This window comes from Eptesicus fuscus, chromosome 9 (assembly GCF_027574615.1).
Source record: "Eptesicus fuscus isolate TK198812 chromosome 9, DD_ASM_mEF_20220401, whole genome shotgun sequence".
Lineage (NCBI taxonomy): Eukaryota > Metazoa > Chordata > Mammalia > Chiroptera > Vespertilionidae > Eptesicus > Eptesicus fuscus.
This window is the reverse complement of record NC_072481.1, coordinates 4,592,498-4,609,873: the sequence shown is the minus strand read 5'-3', so window position 1 is coordinate 4,609,873 and position 17,376 is coordinate 4,592,498. Positions and strand designations below refer to the sequence as shown.

Here is a 17,376-nt window from a genome sequence, read left to right as displayed (position 1 = left end):
AAAAATCAATGGAAAAAAATATCCTCGGGTGAGGATTAACGAAAACAAAAACTAATTTGTAAAACACCAGCCCAGAGGCCAGGCGGCTCCGAGGTGGGCACCTCCAGCGGCTCGGCCACGTGGGGTCAGGTTCTCTCACATCTGCTCTGCACCCTCCGAGTACTGGCTTCAGCCCAGCCGGCTCCCCTCCTGGGGTCTCTCCTGATGACTGAGGAAACCTCCCAACCCCCTGCGGGCTTTCCCACACATCTCATTGGCCAGAATTATGCCTCGTGCCCCGCCCAACCCATCGGTGCCAAGAGACGGGATGGTTGTGGTGGAATTCGTGGGACGCCTGACTAGGGAGCCGGGAAGCCTTACCTGAGCCCAGTCAGGGCCTGTGAGGAGAAGGGGGCGTGGACTTGGGACAGGCGACCAACAGTGTCTGCTGCATCCGAAAATGTAAACCCACTCCGATTTCTAACTGATTTGGAGAAATGCAATAGCTCTTGCTCCTAAAACACATGTGTGTTATACTCAACTCTTTTTTTTAAAAAAATATATATATATATATATATATATATATATTTATATATTTATATATATATATTATTTCAGAGAGGAAGGGAGAGGGGGAGAGAGATAGGAACATCAGTGATGAGAGAGACTCATCCACAGGCTGCCTCCTGCACACCCCACACTGGGGTTCATGCCCACAACCCGGGCCTGTGCCCTGACCAGGAATGGAACCATGACCTCCTGGTTCATAGGTTGACGCTCAACCACGGAGCCACGCCGGCCATATTAATTCCTAACGCAAGGGCAGCTTCAGGCAGTCACGGTGTCCACCCTCAGCCTTTCACTCCCAGGAAGGTCCCTCCTCTTTACAAAACCTCAAGGCTGGCGTTTTCAAGCGTTTGAGCTTTGCTCCCTCCTGGTGACCCGCTGCCTCCCGGGCTGGCTGCTCAAGGCTGCATCCCTGAGAGCTAGGATAGGGGGAATAAGGTTCTGACTATTCAGAGGCGTTAGATGAACAGAACAAGCGCCACCAAGCTCACCTGCCAGGAACGCGCTGAGTTCTCTCTTTTCTCCTGAAACTCGGGGGGAACGAAGGTGCTGGCTGCCCCGCGGGGGGGAAGCTGGTTCCGGTAGGCACCGGCCTGATGTCCTTGTTGAGACTGAAAACATCCAAGTTGGTCCTTTTTTGGACCACCCCTGAGACCGCCACTCTTAGGGCAGGTTTCTCTCCGCCCGGCTCCGGCTCCGGCTCCCGCGGATGGGGCGGCCTCTGAGGCTGCGCTGAGCTTGCTCACCTCCCGCCGCCGGTCAGGGTTACCGGGTCAGGGTTACCGGATGAGAGCAATGCGAGGGCCAGAAAATTCTGTCCAGCTTTGGGTGTCACGGTGGAATGCGAGAGGACACTGCTGGCCAGTACCACACGCACGGGCTCCCGTCGGCACGGGGAGAGCGTGATGCCAATGACCCAGCCTCTTCCTCCAGGTGGCCCCGGAGAAACACTGTTCTCGCGGCTCCGAACGGCTGTGCGCCCTTCCTGCCGGCTCCCCTTCTCCGTGGCTCCCCCAAGGCCAGGACATCGCCCTCCCCCGACGAGTCCTCCACCCAGCACGGTGTCGCCATCACGGTAGGTGGCGGTGGGTGAGGGTCCCCCGTTCTCTCTGAAGGACGCGCTGTGGGCAGGGCTCCTGAATGCACCTCCACATCCCAGAGGAGAGGGCGCCTGCTCCCCCGGGAGGTGGGACCTCCGAGCGCCTTGTTACCAGAATCACTTTTTCTTTTGTTCTTTTTTTAAAATATATTTTATTGACTTTAGAGAGGAAGGGAGAGGGAGAGAGAGAGAGAGAGAGAGAAACATCAGTGATGAGAGCGAATCATTGATCAGCTGCCTCCTGCACACTCCCCACTGGGTATCAAGCCCGCAACCCCGGCACAGGCCCTGACCGGGGAATTGAACCGTGACCTCCTGGTCCATAGGTCGATGCTCAACCACTCAGCCACGCCGGCCGGGCTAGCTCGTAAAGCTTACGCACCAGGAACTGAGAGCTCCCCTGGTAAAGGTGACTTCTGGTTTCCTTGCCTTCCCCCTAGTTCCCTAGGCCAGCAGCGCCCACCCCACAGCACGACGCGTGGGGCCCGGGGCTCACGGGCCCCGTGTGAAGTGAAGGCCAAGTCAGGCTGCGCCCTGAGCGCGGCCTTGAACCGCCTGTGTTACTGCCACGGGCGCCCACCCGTCAGGGATGGGCCAGGGGCCCCTCCATCTGAAGGAGCGTTCGTGTACATCTACCCTTCGCTCGGCCCTCGGGTTGTGACTTCCCAGGAGAGTCTGACTTGCTGTGCTTTGTGGGTGGGCCGTGCCTGGTCAGTTGAAGGCCTCTAGGAGCAGAGCTGGGGTTTCTCTGGGGAAGAAGAAACTCCGCCGGTGGGCCCAGGGTGGCTGCCTGAGAGGCGCCCGCCTGCCCGGCTGCCCTCCAGCCCCGGGTCACGTCAGCCATTTCCTGGAAGTGAATCGTTTCACCTCCACCTCCTTCCGGCTGCTTCTCCAGCAGATCTCTCTGACCATACACGCTCGCATGGTGCTCGGCATGGGGGCGGGGGCTGCTTTATGCTGCGCTGACTTCTCACGTAGACACGTGGACACCCTCTCCCCTTCCTCTCCCAGGGAAGTGCTGGCTTGTGTTTCTCCTTGTGGCCAGTGGTGGGCCGGCCCTGGGGGTCCGTCGCCAGTCTCAGCGCTCTCCTCCGTCCTCCCTTCCTCCCCAGATTGCCTTCTTCTCCACAGGTCCCGGGGGAGGCAGGGCCAGCTGTGGGTGTTTCTTTGGCAGTGTCTTAGCTGGTTGTTGTGAGTCATAATGAGGGAAGCAATCAGCAAGTATACTGCCCTAGAAATGCTGCACGTTGTTGGGCTCGAGAGGAGAGACCAGCGCAAGACGCCCGGGCCAGCGCGAGGCGCCAGGATGTGGGAAACGTGGCTCATCCTGTCGGTTGGTGAGGGGCGCTGGGGGATCGGCTCGGGGGGCCCTGGAGCCGCCGGCTCAGGGTGCTGCGGGAAGAAGGCAGCATGCCGGGGAGGGCTCCTGGCTGGGGGAGGTGGGCATCTGGGGGTAACAGTCGCCAGCGTTTATGGAGCAATTCGTATGTGGGAGCCCTGTTCTCAGCATTCTGCACGCATTGCCTCGTGCGCGAGAGGCTGCTGTTCCGTCTCACACCGAAGGAAGCCGTGCAGTAGGCAGCAGTAGCTAAGGGTGCCGTTGGTAGGAAGCGGGGCCAGGATTTGAACCCAAGCAGCCAGGCTCGAGGCTCTGCACTTCGACCACCGGCTCGTGTCCTCGGGGATGGGCCGCGGGCAGCGGCACGCCCCTGTGGACCCGCTTGGCGGTGACCTGGACGTGAACACGCACCCCCTCTGCCTCCGGGAGACACATTCTGAGAGCAGTCTTTGTGGAGAATGCACCTGTAGGCTCTGCCGATGTGTCCGCCCCCGAGGCCCAGGCCGCCGGGGTGAGGAGGGGGTGGTGAGTTGTCTCCGTGGGCTGATGAGAGTGGCTCCTCCGAGCCAAGGACGGTTCAGTGCTCAGGGTCCCGCCAGAGGCAAGCTTCCGCTCCCGTGGGCTGAGGCCATGGCCATGGGCACTGGACCAGCCACCAGGGGATGGAGAAGGAAGGCCGTGACGGCCCCTCCAGGTCTTGGAGCACCAGGCACACCCAGGGCCTCCGGCGAGCCAGGGGCAGCCGCCAGCGGGCCCTGTGCTTCGACAGCTCCCAGCCGCCTTGGTCCCTGCCTCCCTCCCGCCGGTGTCCCTGCGCTCTGTGGCCCTGAGCCCTGAGGACCCAGTCTCCGTCCTCTGATATTTCCCTAGCGTCTCCCATCTGGCGCGCACAGAAACTCGCCCAGGTCTGGGACGTGAGGCTGGGTGTCGGTGGCTTCTCCTCCACCCCGCGGACTAAATCAAACCTGCAGGGTCTGGGAGGTGATGGACCGCCTGTGCCTCTGACACCGGCCCAGGACAGCACCTGCCGTGACCCCCGGCTTCCACACGCCCCCTGCTGCTTCCCTCCCAGCCCCTGCCCACCTGATGGACCCCACCTTTCGCTCTGCCTGGTCTGTCTCACTGCCCCCGATGGCGGAGGCGGAGCCTGTTTCTATTCTGACCACGTATGAAAGTCAGAGGCCCCTGAGAGAGGTTTTCTGGGATTCAGAGTCGAACCTTGACCTGGACACACTCCGATGGTAGGCCTTCCTGTGGGAATTACTCTGCTTCTCCTCAACGCTCAGAGGGCCTGCCTCCCACCGTGGACTGGCCACGCCCAGGCCCACTTGGCCACCAGTTCCTCTGGGCTCCCCAGCCTCCAGCGGAGCCGGCTGTGTGGGCTGAAGTGGGGCCCTGGAATGCCTGGAATGCCGGCTGCAGTGACAGAGGCTCCTCGGATCCCGGATCCCTCGCGGGAGCTCTGACCAAGGCAGCGTTTGGGATGGTTTTTGAGCCAAAGTCTTCGCATTTTTCCCAGCTCCAGGCAGGAGTGAAGCATGTCTGCCTTCTCCCGCCACCGATTGATCCGGGGCCTGAACTTTTAAATGGAAGGGCTCTGACCTCAGTAGCCTCCTACTCCGAGTCCAGGTTAAAGGACGAGCAGTCTCTTGTCCGCTCCCACGGTGCTCTGGGTTGTGCCACAGCAGCAAGGAAAGGGTCCCCCCCGGGTGGAGGTCACCGCGGGCGCCCCGGGTAGTGAGTGGCCGCGGGAGCAGCAGTCTTGGCGTCCGCCCAGCGCTCTGATGAAGCGGGTGGCTTGGCGGCCATTGGATTTGCTGCTGCCGCCTTCAGAGCAGATGTACAGGGTGTGTGCTCTGTCTGCCTGGCAGGAGAGAGGTGCTCGGGCATCCGTCTAGCGCTTTATCTTCCTCGGTCCAGGAGGCACCCAAAGCCGTCTTGGCCGCATGGGAGTGAGTTTAGAGAAGGGATTGAGACCAAGAGGAGCTACCCGCCTCATCCCCAACCCCCCTCCTCAGTCCCCCACCCCCACACACGGGCCATGACTTCGGAAGGTCAGGGTCGAGGACGTCGAGGATGTCCACACGCCAGGCAGAGTGCACATCTGCTTTCAGGACTGTAGGGAGGACTGTGGTCCGTAGCTGATGGGCTGGACAGAGGGATCAAGAATTTCATAGAGTGACTGAGTTAGGGGCACCTTTTATGTTCTGAGGAAAAGTATTTGATCTTGGTTGAGAGGCAAAGTGGGGTTTTAAAGTCTTTGATTAAATATATGTGTGCATATATATTTAATAAGCTCTGTGGATTATCCTATCAACTTCCTGGTTTCGTTATTGTTCTGTAGTTTCACAAGACGTAACCACCAGGGGAAACTGGGTAAAAGGTACACGGGATCTCCCTGTACATCTTTTTTTTTTTTTTTAATTTCCTGTAAATCTATTATTTCAAAATAAAAAATTAGAGCATATATATTTCTATTTGATTAGATGCTGTGCGATATCCTGGAACAGAAAAAGGACATGAGTAGAAAAAAAAAGGTAGAATCTAAAAGAGGTCTTTAGTTAAAGGTAATATGTCATTGTTAATGTCTTAGTATTCACAAATGTACCATTAAAAGAAACGGGGGGAAGGATCTGAGGGAGTCTGTACTATCCTTTACAACTTTTCTGTAAATCTAAAATTATTCTAAAATAAAAAGGCTTAGAAAATCAAAAGTCTGTGTGTATATGTATTGTCAAATTCAAATGCCAACAGGAATGCCCAATTTGGGGTGTGGTAAGGAAGGAAACCTGACTTAGTGCAAACAGCTGGAAGGAGCACAGCATGGCGGTGAAGACACTGCTGGGGAACATTCCACAGTGCTACAGCGAGGCTGCTGTGGGAATGGCACCACCACGAGGCTGCCCAGGACCAGCCCCCCTCAGCTCGGCAGCTCCCCAATGGTCCGCTCTGCCCCTGCCCTTGGCCTGTGACCCTGGCATGAGACATGGGGGAAATGCACTCTCAGACCTACAAGGTGTGTGTGTGTGGCGACAGGGGGAGCTGGCTTATATAGACAGAAATCCCGACCACTAGTTCCTGATTGGCCAGAGTAGAGCTGCTCTGATTGGTCAGAGCTGTGTAGCTCTAATTGGGTGGAGAAAGCCGCAGCCCTATTGGTTGAAATAGGACTCCAGGGACTCCTTATAAGCACTGCTCAGATGGCAGAAACATAGTGCAGGGGGGGTAGCGGAGAGTTCCCCATGAGGTGCAGTTTGCCTGGAGGCCCCTGTGCAGAAAGGGCTGCGAGGCTGTTTTTGTTTTGTCTTGTTTTTCTTTTCTGAACCCATTTAGCCACAAGGAGCCCTTCTTAGTAGGTGTCCTTTTGTCCTTTTTTTCCCCTCGGGGTTCACAGTATCTATATATATATAAAAGCCTAAGTAACCGTTTGACTGCCCGACCGGTAGCTATGACATGCACTGACCACCAGGAGGCAGATGCTCAACGCAGGAGCTGCCGAGCTGCGGTGACTGGGCAGCTGTGGTTCTCAGGTGACGCACCCAGAACCAGAGAGGAGGAAGCCCAATTCCAGGGTGTGTCACCCAAGAACCATCCTCTCGCAATCCGGGACCCCTCGGGAGATGTCGGAGAGCCGATTTCGGCCCGATCCCCGCAGGCCAGGATGAGGGACCCCACTGGTACACGAATCCGTGCACCGGGCCTCTAGTATATATATAATTTTGCTCCCTTGTTTGGCTGTATGGCCAGAAGGAACCCTGCAGAGCTCTTAAAACCAATAGGAGCCCTGAATCCTCTCCTCCAACGTTAGGGAGAGCTCACTGTGATACAATCCCATTTTCCAGACCAGAAACTGAGGTACAGACAAGAACTGAGGTAATCAGATTGTGATTTCCTGGAATATTTAAACTTAAATTTTTTTCTGTTTTCTAAGCTTGTGCTTGCAAACATACAAAATAATCTATAAACTATAGCTGTTATACATTGGCGGGGGGGAGGGTGGGGTAAGGAAATGACCTTTGCACCCTTCTGGGCTGTCCCCAGGACCAGTGGCTAAATTTGGTGGGGAATCCAGTCAAAATGAAAATACGGAGTCGGCACCTGGTCCATGCCTTGCAGCAAGGGTGCTTCCAGAATGCGCGAGGACTGGTGGGCGCCAGGTGGTTTTGCTCCTCGGAGCACCTGCCTGGACCTTGGGGGACCCCTCACCCCACCAGATGCAGTCCAGAGGCCCACCCCAGTGACCTCAGCTTAATCTCCTTCAAGACCCTATTTCCAAATACAGTCACATTTTGAGTAACTGCGGTGTTACTGCTTCAACATATGAATGTGTGTGTGGCGGGGGGGGGGGGGTGGCGGGCGGAGGGGATGGCATGGACACAATTCAGCCTTTCACAGGGATTTTTCTGGGTTTCAAAATCGAGGGTTAATGCTTAATATCTCCCCAGTCTGAAAAGCCGAGAAATCGTCGACTCCAGTTTGTTCTCCGTCCACAGGAAGAGGCTCCGTGAGACTGGGCCGCCAGCAGAATGTGGCTGTGGGTGGTTGCTCAAGGGCATGAGGCACGGGTTACTTCATACCGGCTTTCAGGGCGACACAGGAAGAGTGACTGTGCCCGAGGACAGGAGCCAGCTGCTCCCCAAGTCCTGCGGAGCCGGGGCAAGAGGAAATGAGTATGAACAGAAGATTGGGGTCGGAGATGGCAAAAGACCTTCAGGCCGGCAGGGGTAGGCAGGGTCAAGGTCCTGAGAGCCAGGAGTAGTAATGTTGGGAGACCTGTACTCAGTCACCTGGGGTGTCCAGGAGTCCGTGCCAGGTTCATAATAAGCCTTAACCCTCAATCCCCCCATCGGGGGCGGTGCCCAGGCATCTGTGTTCTTAGAGAGTTCCCTGGGCAGGGCGTGATGACACAAGATTGGTCGTGTGCCGTAATTATTGAAGCTGCTGATGGCTCCCTGGGGGTTCGTGTGCTTTTTCAGTACAAAACGTTTAAGGAGAGAGAGATGGAGAAAAGGGGGGAAAGCTCCCGGGAGGTTCTGAGGCCAACCCTGGTTAGGACACAGATGGGGGGGAGGAGGCCAGAACCTGCCCCTGGGCTTCCTCTGACCTGGGAGGAGTGGTGCCTCCTGGTGGTGAACAGTGGGCACTGCACACGCACTGTGTGTGACCCGGGGTCTGGGTGTGAACCTGAGATGGACAACGTGTGCCCCTGGGGTGGCCGTAGAGGTGAAAGTGAGGCAAGCCCTGGGGGCAGGCTCTTTGCCTTGGTTATGCCACGGGCCCCTCTGCCATCTAGCCATGCCTGTGACCCAAAGGTAAAGGCAAATTTGCAAAGTGGCATAATTATAGTATAACTAGAGGCCCGATGCACAAAGATTCGTGCAAGAACAGGCCTTCCTTCCCCTGGCTGCCGGCACTGCCTTCGCTCCAGCCGGAGCCGCCTTTCCGCCTTCCCATGCTGCCCAGAGGCCCAGAGCAGCTGGGCAGTGCGGAATGCCTGTGTCCCGCCCCACCCAGGCCGCTTGGTGCCTCTTTATGCAAATTAACCCACCATCTTTGTTGGGTTCATTTGCATACTCACTCCTGATTGGCTGGTGGGTGTTGCGAAGGTACAGTCAATTTGCATCTTACTCTTTTATTAGTGTAGATATAATGATCAAAGTAGTTGATAAAAGCACATTTGTTTTAGAGTGGTACACGTTCCCCTTATGAGCACGTTACGGAAGATCCAGTGGCAGGATGACTATAAAAGTAGTGATGAGCATGAATGGCATTTTGAGAACTCTGAACCATGATGTGAAAATACCTGTGATTTCTATTGTTGACAGAATCAGGTATACTGCTAAGAACTCTCCAGGGCCCGTTGCTTGCCTTCCTAGGTCGAGGAGATGCCAGATTCCTGTGGGGAGTTGGTGAGAATAGATGCACCTAGTTGCCCTCTGGGTGCGTGGCCCGCAGGTAAGAACCTGCCTTAGAGAGGAGCCAGGGGCCACGTGCTCCCCTCACCAGGGCCAGGTGGCTATTGTCTCCATATTCCCATCATTGGTCCCACACACGTTGATCGAGGGCCTACTGTGTGTCAGACACTGCACAACGTAGACCAGGTCTTTGTCCTTCCCAGGGGTGCATCCCACAGAGAAACAGATGATAAACTATACATAGAACAGCCCCGTCGGCGTGGCTCAGTGGGTGAGCATCAACCTATGAACCAGGAGGTCACAGTTTGATTCCCAGTTGGGGCATATGCTCAGGTTGCAGGCTCAATCCCCAGTGCAGGAGGCAGGCAATCAAAGATTCTCTCTCATCATTGATGTTTCTCTCTCTCTCTCCCTCTCCCTTCTGCTCTGAAATCAATAAAAATATATTTTAAAAAACAACAACACAATACATAGAACAGATTCAACATGCTTAGAATTTCAGTCACATGTTCCTATGGAATATATTATATAACATAATATATAATATACTAGAGGCCCAGTGCACAAATTCGTGCACCAGTGGGGGTCCCTCAGCCTGGCCGAAGAGTCCTGGATTGTGAGAGGATGCAGGCCAGGCTGAGGGACCCCACTGGTGCACTATCGGGGCTGGGGAGGGATGCGGGAAGTTGGCCAGCTGGAGAGGCCTCCAGGGCATGTCTAGCCTGTCTCACTCAGTCCGGATCGGCCGGACCCCAGCAGCAAGCTAACTTACTGGTCGGAGTGTCTGCCCCCTAGTGCTCAGTGCACATCATAGCAAGTGGTTGAGCAGCCTTAGCATATCATTAGCATATTATGCTTTGATTGGTTGAACAGCTGACTGGATGACCAGACACTTAGCATATTGGGCTTTTATTATATAGGATAATGTTTCCTGTATAATTGATACATAATTCTTCTCAGTGGAAGTTTCAATCCTATTTGCTTTAAAGTCAGCGTTTGCCACCTAGTCTAGCCCATGGTCCCTTTTTATAAGGCAAGAGAGATCGCACCTCCTCTGGCAAGTTCCCAAGGGCTTCTGGGAAGGCAGGGTGCTCATGCCCCGCCAACCCCTATTAAGAATCACTGTTATTCATAATAGCATTATTCACAAGAGTCAAAGGTGGAAACAGCCCAGGTGCCCGCCCATCGACAGGTGAGTGGATACACACATGCCCGTGCCATGGAATGTCATTTGGCCATAACAGGGAACGAAGAGCCCATTGCTGCCACGTGCACGAACCTCAAGACATTGTGGGAAGTGGAAGAAGCCAGACACAAACTACCACCTGTTGTCTGATTCCACGAATGTGAAATGCCGAGAACAGGCAACTCCACCGAGAGAGAGAGCAGGTGAGCAGTTGCCAGAGGCTGGGGGGGAGAGGCGATGGGAGTTATTGCGTAAGGGGTACAGAGTTTCTGTTTGGGGTGACGAAAAGGTTTTGGAAATAGCAGTGATGGTTACACAACCTTGTGAATACCACTGCATTATATACTTTAAAATGGCCGAAATGACAATTGGCTATAGTATAGACAGTTTACCACCACTTACAAACTAGGGTCACTTTTTTGAGACATCTTTCTGGCTGGAGACCCTGACTCAGCCTGGTGACCGCAGGGCCCTGGCCTCCCTTTGCTGACGTCCCTCCCCACACTGGGCTCTGGGAGCTCTCAGCCTCGTGGCTTAGACGCGATCGGTAAGCTGATTGCCTCCAAATTTCTGTCTCCAGATGGATCTCCCCAGAAGTCCAAGCTGCCCCACTGGGCTTGTCCAATAGGAATCTGACCACAGGCCCAGAGCTGAGCTCCTGCGGCTGCCTCCCCGTGAACCTCCCCCCACCCCCCACCCCAAGGAGCCGCTCTGCCCCTTCAGCTTAGAAATCTGGATGCTCCCTCGACTCATCGTTTGCTCACACTGACACCTGACCTTTCTGAGAATCTGTCAGTCATCTCTGCCTCGGGAACACAGCCATGACCCCTCACCTAGTGACACAGACGCCTCTGAGCCGGCTGTGTTCGTTCCCGGCCACCTCTGCCCAGCCCTCAAGGGTTCCCATGTCACTGTGTAAAAGCTCAAGTCCTCCTGGTGACAGGGGGCCTCGTGTGACCTCCCGCCCCTCTGCCCGCCTCTCCTCTCCCTTCTCTCCCTCCAGCCACAGTGGCTCCTTGCTGTTTGCTGAAAACACTGGCCATCCTTCCCCTCAGGGCCTTTGCACATGCTGTAAAAACATGATATAAGGGCCCTAGCTGGTTTGGCTCAGTGGATAGAGCATCGGCCTATGGGCTGAAGGGTTCCGGTTTGATTCCGGTCAAGGGTGCATGCCTGGGTTGTGGGCTTGATCCTCAGTAGGGGGCATGCAGGAGGTAGCTGATCAATGATTCTCTCTCATCATTGATGTTTCTTATCTCTCTCTCTCTCTCCTTCCTCTCTGAAATCAATAAAAATATAGTTAAAAATATGATATAAGGGATGAAAAATGGAACACGCGTGGAGGGCGCTGAGCGTGAATTGAGTTGGCAGGATGTTGCTCTGGGTGAGTCAGTGAGTGAGTGGGGCGTGTCTGCAGAGTCCACTGCCGGGGTTCTTGTTCCAGCATTAAGAAGGGTTCAGCAATCTGGAGAAAGGCTGTGCGTAGATTAAATAGGAGTCCGGAGACGAAAGATAATTTTGAAAGGCATTGGGGGTCAGAGGAGCTTCAGCTAAAGGAGCTAAGTTCTCCTTCTCTCAGGACCCCTTGCTTTTTATTAACGCAATTTGTCCTAAGGCAAGGTGGAGACATACACTTCAAAGGGTAGGGTTTCCATCTACAGAGTCCATTGTCAGATTGGGGAATAGCCTACGGCTGTTCAGGTGTTTGGCCAGTAGGAGGCAATAACATGTAGATTAAGATGCCCTGAGCTGTCTGGCAGTAAACAATCCATTTAATGCTTCCCTTTCCGGTTTGGGGAAATGCCTTTAGCCATTCCCAACAGGTGATAACATATGTGACTCAGCCCTTGTTGAGTCCCCAAGTTCCATCAACCTTTTGATGAAGCCCTTGCAATTATGACATGCTGGGACTGGCTTCCGGCAGTCCACCACTGGGGCTTTATAAACCTCATACACTTAGGATACACTACATTTATACAGCCACACGCAATTCAATCAAGCACAAGAGAAAATGATGCAATTTAGAGACATGGTAAAAATGAGATGTGTGAGGCTGTTTTACAGCAAAGTTTTTTGTAAGTAAAGAGTACACTCTAAAATAACGATAAAAAGTATGGTAGAGCCAATATAGAAAGCAGGAACCTCGTCCTTCATTACCATTACCCAGTGTTACATGCTGCACATAATTATATGTGCTGTACTTTTATGAGACTTTATAGGTTTGTTTACACCAGCATCACCACAAGCCCAAGCTCAGGGTTCCTGGTCCCCTCTCCCTGGCTTGCAGACAGCCACCTTCTCGCTGTCCCCTCCCTGGCAGAGGGCGAGGGAGCGCTGGTGCTTCCTCCTCTTCTTTCTCAGGCCCCACTCCCATCACAGGGCTCCATCGCATGACCTCTTCTAGCCCGAAGCACTATCCAAAGGCCCCGCCTCCTAATACCATCACGTGGAGGGTTAGGGCTTCGACCAGCAGGTTTGGGGAAGGGGGTCCGCACACATTCCGTCTACAGCAGGCCTTTAATCGCATCGTCAAATCCCCTCACGCAGTGCCTGGCTCAGTGTCTGAGTGAATAAGCCCGGGACGGGATTGAGTTGGGGGTCTATAGAATTCCACCCACCCGACAGACGTGGTCGGGACAGAGGTGCAGGGGGGCCTGGCCCTCCCCTGGATTACGGCACCTGCCCCGCTGGCTGCAGCGCCCCTAAACTGGCCCACCTGCAGAGGGGCTCGGAGGAGAGGCCCCGAGGAAAACGGCCTTCCCTTCAGTCCCTTAGCTCTGCCTTCGTCGGCCCGGGTGGCTGGGAACGATGGTGCCGTGGCCGCCCCCAGAGCTGGTGCCACGCCCATCGGAACAGCGAATTCAGGGTTTCCGCGGGCAGCAGGCCCAGGTGCACAGCTGGCTGGGGCAAAGCCTTCAGAGTTTGGGATGGGGAGGGACAAGGCTCAAGGTGAGGGAGGAGAGTTTAAGCACATCCCCCACCAGGACCTGGGGCTTCTCTTGTAGGAAAATACACCCACCAGATGGTGTGCCATGCAGGGGAGGCCCCTGACCTCCGAAATGTGGCTGGTCGGGCCTGTCCTGGCCTTTCCCCTGCGGGGGGCCCCAGGTCACATGAGCATGCCCAGGGGTTGCTGGAAGTGGGGGCGGGGAGGATGGAGAGGGGCTCCCGTGGGCTGGACTCCTCTCCCACGGCCTCTGCTCTCACATCGCGGTACCCGGGTAGGAAGGGGCAAGACAGGCAATGCACACCTTTAACCAGGAAATGAGAGAGCCCACATTCCTACCGACCGCACGAGGAAGGCCCCTCTTCGGCTCGGGGTTTAGGAATCACAGACGGGGCCTGTTACCCAGGTTGGAGTTGAGCTCAGGAGATCAGCTAGGGCGCCTTCGATGTAGAGGCCCCCTGTTGCCTCTGTCAGAGGAAGGGGCTCTGGGCCATTTCTGGGGCCGGGGGAGGGAGGAGAGAGCAACAAGCCCACCTGCTCCTGGGGCCACCAGCCTGGGCTGTGGGGCCTCTCTGGGTCTGTGTGGCCTCTCTGGGTCTGTGTCCTTGATCGGCGGCCAGATAACGGGGGAGGGGGGACAGGGGGCGGGGGGGGGGGGCGGCTGGGGAGGCTGTCGCTGTGTGTCGGGACCTGGGACCTGGCCCCTTTGGACGTCGGTCATGGAGCGACAAGACAATCACCAGCTGGCTTGGCATGGATGCTAGAGAAACAACTCGGGGTCAAAATAAGACGCCATCTGAATTCCTCACTAGTTCCCTGGAGGGGAGGAGAAAGGGGACCAGGAGGACGTAGCATCCCACGTGGGGTGGGCACCGCCGCAGGCAGCTCGGAGCCTGGGTTCTCCGGGGGCTGCTGCTGTTGGCCAGGCCTCCTGGAGGACCAGCCGCCACTGGGGGGGGGGGGGGGGGAGAAGCAGAGCCCAGGACTGGCTCCCTTGGGCGGGGGCCACACGGGCGGCTTTAGATCACCCGGCGACGTAGGAGTCATGATTTTTGCCTCCTGCTCACTAGGAGTGCCGGGACCCATCGGGGCAACACCAGGGAGCTCGGACCTGGGAAAGTCAGCCTCAAGCTTAGAGCTGAGTGACCTGAGGCTGTATCATCTCCCGTCTTTCCCATTGCCCCCCGGGGGGATGTTCTGGGAATGCTGTTTTCCAGGGCAAAGCAAACCAGGCGGCCTCCTGACCACCCCTGCCTGCTGCATAGCCGGCCTCTGCCCTAGGGAGGTGGAGGAAGTGCTTTCATCGCAATCAGCAGGGAAGGGACTGGCAGGCTGGTCTGCCACCAAGCAGCGTGCCAGGAGATCTCTCCTGTCCTTTCTGCCCCCAATACCCTGAGGACCAAATGACCATGAGCTGGGGAGAAAGTCCACTCCACGCTCTTGCCCAGCCATGTTCCAGAGCCCAGGGCTCGTTGCACAATCCACGCTCGGACCTGTTCACACCAGTAAAAGCTGGGAGGCCTCACTGACAGCCAGGGCCTGTGTGTGGCCGGGGGTCCTCTCGGGAGGAGGCCAGCGGCTTCCGAAGTGACTGGAAAGAACGCAGCTGCTCCTCAGCTCTCTGCAGGCCGTGTCCCCGGATACTTGCCCAAACCGCTGGGAACTGTTGTTAGTAACTATTTTCCCGATGAAGAGAGAATATGTGCTCCTTCCAGCATGGCTTGTAATAGCCCAAACCCGGAAACAGCCCAAATGTCTAAACACAGTACAATGGATAAATATATTATTTATTTCATGGAAGACGACACAATGGACACAGCAAGGAACATGAGTGAACTGCAGCTTCACGTCAGAACGTGGATGAACCTCACAACAATAATGTGGAGCAAAAATCAGGATATTCAAAAGGTAACATAGAGTGTGATTCCATTGATGTGAAGTTCAGTGACAGGCAAACTACTGTTTTGTTTAGGGATGCATCCATGAATGGTTAAAAAGAAAAAGCGGTAGAATGACAGAGGAAGAAGAAAGAGGTTTGGGGAAAGGCTTCTGGTAATATTAATATTTCTTGCGCTGGATGGGTATTTGCTTTATAATTATTCATTAAGTCATACGGTTGTATGGTAGGCACTTTGCAGTATGCCTGTTTCATAATCAGTGATTTTAAAAGTTAGATACAAAAAGATAACCTATGCCCATGATAATCTGCCTTTTCTGACTCAAATGCAAAATCGAATCTAGTGTACACGGAAAACTACAAACATCATTGAAAGAAATTAAAGATGACCTAGTTGAATGGGAAGACATCCCATGTACATGGATAAGAAGGTGTAACTCCATTAAGATAGCATTATTCCCCCAATTTATCCGCAGATGCAACACAATCCCTGTCAGAATCCCGGCAGGCTCTATTGGCAGAAATGGAAATGCTGATCCTGAAATTGATACGGAATTGCCAGGGACTCCAAACAGCCAAAACAATACTGAGAAAGAAAAGCAATGTTGGTTCCCGATTTCAAAGTTGTACTACAGTGCTACAGGAACCCAAACCATGTGGTGCTGGCAAGAAAGAACACTTGGCTGTACATCTTCACGAGTTTGGATGAGGCAATGGTTTCTTAGAAATAACACCAACAGCCCAGCAACCAAAGAAAAGAAGTAGGTCATGTGGACGTCGACAAAATAAAAACTTCTGTACCTCCAAGTGCACTACCAAGAAAGTGATAAGGGGACCCACCGAATGGGAGAAAGATTTTGTAAATTAACCTGATAAGTTTCTAGAATCCAGAATATCTAAAGAGCTCTTACAACTCGACTCCATAACAAAAAGACAAACTCAATTTAAAAATAGGCAAGGAGCCCAGCCAACGTGGCTCAGTGGTTGAGCTTCGACCTTTGAACCCGGAGGTCACGGTTAGATTCCCGGTCAGGGCACATGCCTGGGTTGAGGCTCGATCCCCAGTGGGGGGGCATGTGGAAGGCAATAGATCAATGAGTTCTCTCATCATTGATGTTTCTGTCTCTCTTTCCCTCTCCCTCTCCCTCTCTGAAATCAATAAAAATATATTTTAAAATTTTTTTTAAATGAAAATAGGCAAGGGAATTGAATGGGCATTTCTCCAAAGAGGATATGCAAATGACCAATACGCATATGAAAAGGTGTTCCGTTTCATTATTAGAGAAATGCAAATCAAAACCACACTGTAACACCGCTTCATAACCACTAGGATGTCGGGAATAAAAAAGCAGAGAGTCAAGTGTTAGGAGAATGTGAAGGAAGACATTGGAACCCTCACACATTGCTGTAGTGATACAAACGGTGCAGCCACACAAAGCTCAGCATTGAGTAACCCTATGACCCAGCAATTTCACTCCATGAGAACTGAAAAGCTATGTCCACACAAAAACTTATACATAAATGTTTAAGTCATAGCAGCATTATTTATAACAGCTAAAAAGTGTCCAAATGTCCACCAGCGGATGAATGGGAAAACAAATGTGGTCTATCCACACGAGGGAATATTGTCTGGCCATAAAAAGGAATAAAGCACTGAGACGTGCTACAACATGGATGAACCTTGAAAATATGCTACGTGAAAGAGGCCCCTGACGGAAGTCTGATTCCATCTCTGTGAGCTGTCTGGAATAGGCGAATCCGCAGACACGGAAGGTAGATTAGCGGTTGCCAAGAGCTGGGGAGGGAGAAGGGGAGCAAGATGGGCAGTGACCACTACGGGGTTTCTTCTTGGGGTGATGAATATGGTGTGGACTGCGACAATGATGATGGTCACACAAACCTGTGAATATACGAAAAGCTACTGAATTGTACACTGAAAAGTGCCAATTTTATGGTAAGGTATATCTCAATTAAAAATACGAAATTATGAAAAAAAAAAACACAATAAATTGGAATGGCTTCTTTGTTTTAAAAATTACACCTAATATGACTAATTTTTTTAAGATAGTGTGCTCATTGTAAGAAAAACTGTCACATCCCCTCCGGGGAGTAGCCACCACACCCTGTGGACACTCTGTACCCTGCTTAGGGAAGGAGGATCCTAAGTGTATTTTTGTTACCAGTGGAAGGAATGCCTCCATCCCCCGCCCAACACACACACACACACACACACACACACACACACACACACACACACACACGCTGGCTGGAAGGAAGGTAATATTAGCCCTAAAAATTTGAGTCCTTGGCTCCCAGGACAGACGTCCTAGCCATCTGGTGAGTGCAGGGGCAGCCTTTCAGGAGGGCGGGGCTCCAGGTCTGGAAGCCCGACCACCCACCGGACTTGGGCACAGCAGGGGCGTGGTGTGAAATTGTTCGTGGGGCAC

The 17,376-nt window shown here is 53.9% G+C and overlaps 1 non-coding gene across 1 annotated transcript; it reads left to right on the top strand.

Annotated features, from left to right (window-relative positions):
- The first annotated feature begins 2,803 nt into the window (after positions 1-2,803).
- Positions 2,804-2,889, top strand: MIR34A (microRNA mir-34a). The gene has a single exon (NR_129106.2). It is a non-coding gene; the product is annotated as a microRNA mir-34a (primary transcript).
- Positions 2,890-17,376: the final 14,487 nt, after the last annotated feature.